The sequence below is a fragment of the Indicator indicator genome, chromosome 28 (genome assembly GCF_027791375.1).
Source record: "Indicator indicator isolate 239-I01 chromosome 28, UM_Iind_1.1, whole genome shotgun sequence".
Taxonomy (NCBI): Eukaryota; Metazoa; Chordata; class Aves; order Piciformes; family Indicatoridae; genus Indicator; species Indicator indicator.
In genome coordinates, this window is record NC_072037.1 from 12841521 (window position 1) to 12844134 (window position 2614).

A 2614-nucleotide genomic window follows, 5' to 3' on the forward strand; every position below is an offset into this window, starting at 1 on the left:
GTTCAGTCCAGCATCAGCATCCCCGCGCCGTTTCCGGGGTCAGGGGGCGGCGGCTGCGCACAGCGCCGGGGCGGGGCGGCCCGGTACCGCCTCCCGTTACCGCTTCCCAGTACCACCGCCCGGTACCGCCTCCCGGTACTGCCACCCGGTACCACTTCCCGGCACCACCTCCTGGCACCACTTCCCGGTACTGCCTCCCGGTATCGCCACCCGACCCCGCTACCGCGGGGCTGCGGCTTCCCATCCCTCTCCTCTTCCTCCAAGGCCCTTCTGGACCTGTCCACCGCCAGGCTGCTTCCCCGCGGCCTAGGCCCGGGCTCCCCCGGGCGGGCCGTGGCAGGGCCCCTGCGGCAGGCTTCTGGCCCTCGCCTCTCTCACAGGGGCGTAGTGGCCATAGGGAACCCCCCGAGCCCTCCCCAAAGCAGCCTTTAGGAGCCGGTGACAGGGAGCTATGTGGCCCCCGGGCAGAGCCCGGAGCTCTCCCTGCCAGAGCCCTCAGCCTTGCAGGGGGTCGTAGGCAGGTTTGGAGCCTCTCAGGGGGTTCATAGGTAGGTTTGGAACCTTGCAAGGGGTTTGTAGGGAACTTTGGAGCTTTGCAGAGGGTTGTAGGGAGGTTTGCAGCTGCTCAGGGGGTTCATAGGGAGGTTTAGAGCCTTGCGGGGGGTTCGTAGGGAGGTTTGGAACCTTGCAAGAGGTTTGTAGGGAACTTTGGAGCTTTGCAGGGGTTTGTAGAGAGGTTTAGAGCCGCTCAGGGGTTCAAAGAGAGCTCTAGGGTTGAGGCTTCCAGCTCAGCCACACATCAGCCAGCAGGTCTCAGCTCCATCCTGGGAACTGCAGTGAGAGCAGATGTCAGAGCATCAGGTACTGCAAAGAGCTGGGAATTTAAAGCTGGGTTTAGAGTATTCATTTTAAATGCCACCAAAATATATGTAGCAAAACACTTGGCTTTCTGCTTCCTACTGCAGCAGTGGTGGAGCTGTTAAACTATTTGAAACTGGTAGCTGTAGTCCCACTTAAAAATGGAACAGATTGGGCCTGGCTTCAGTGACTTCTTTGTTGCTCAAATTGAGAGTAACACAAGCAACAAGCTGAGCATTAACAGCAGCAATTAAAATGGCTTTGAGGCTAACATATTGCTAAAGAGATTTTTGCAATGCTGTGCACTCCTTTCCTTCTGGGAAGCCTTTAAATATAAATAAATGTGATCCTCCACCAGGGACTCCTCTGCTGTCAGCTCTTGGAACTCCAGCATTCTGGGTTCCCCTCTCAGTGTCTGCAGTAAGAGCTGTGCAAGTTTCTCCATCTAGGGCCAGTGAAACAACTGGACCTGACCAGGCAAGTAGTAAAATGCAAGTGAGGGTGAAAAGGCAGAGAAAAATTAATAGCTTTGACCTTTATATTAGCCAAATGATGCAGAGTTGCCCATTGCAGACACCATTTGGGTGCTTCTGTACCTTTCTCCTTAAACTATATTTTCCTTTTATACTCCTAGGTAATAAAATGAAGACAGGAATGTCACTGTCAGCCAAGGACACCTGCACTGGCACCAGAAAAGAGCTGGAAGCATGAAAAAGATGCAGTTTGTGGTAGGGTTCTGTCCCTGGGCAGTAGCTTGGGCATGCCACTAGATGTCCTGTCAGCATCAGGCCTTGCAGTGCACACAGCTACCCCCGCAGCTGCTGAGGAGCCCAAGGAATACAAATACCAGAGAATTTCTTCTGAAAAGCTAGCTCTGGTCCCCATATTTTATCGGAGTTAATATTTTTGTTTGAATTGTTAGAATTTCAGGGCACAGACCACCCTGGAAAGCTGCAGGCTTTTGACTCCTGAAAAACAGCAGCTTGCAGCCAGAGGCTTTCCTGCCTTGCAGCACTGCTCAGGATTAGGGACACTTTGACAGCCTCAGTGGTCAAACAGCATGAGGGTTTTGCTCTGGAATTCTGGACACTGGTTCAGCTGAAGAGCCTCTCCTAGTGTGAAGATGCTTCCTAGTAGCAACCAGGGATTTCTGGGCCACAAACTAGAAACTCCCTGAAGATCTTTCTTCCCCCCACCCCTGCCCTGCCACGTAACTCTCCAACAGCTATCAGGACATTGTGGTGCCTGCAAGCTTGCCCCTTACCTACACTAAACAACCTCAAAGTTGGAATTGATGTCAACTTTACTTTGCTATACGTTTTTCTAAGCACTTTTATGTTGAGATCGCTACACTGGAGCTTGCATCGCTATCCACATGCAACCTGGCTGCTGCCTGCAATGATTAATGCCATAACAGCAGCTTATCAACACACTGCTATGTTCTGTTGTGGCTTACAGACAAGATTCTCCTTGCTGTGAATGTGCTGTTCCTAACAAGTGCAATTATTCTCAGCTGTAGCTAAACATATTTCACCTGAAAGTCTTTTTTCTTTATTCCTTCATTGTACTGATTTGGAATCCTTTCCAGATCTCTTCTTCTGGAGGTTATCATGGACAACTCTTGAGATTGGATGGAAGTTACCAGCAGTGCCAGAAAATTCTTGATGTAGGCACAGCTCACAGGTACAGCTCAGCTCAGAGGCAAGCAGGTTGCATGTCAGTTTCTTGGTATGGGCATGGAGTAGCAAGATCTGAC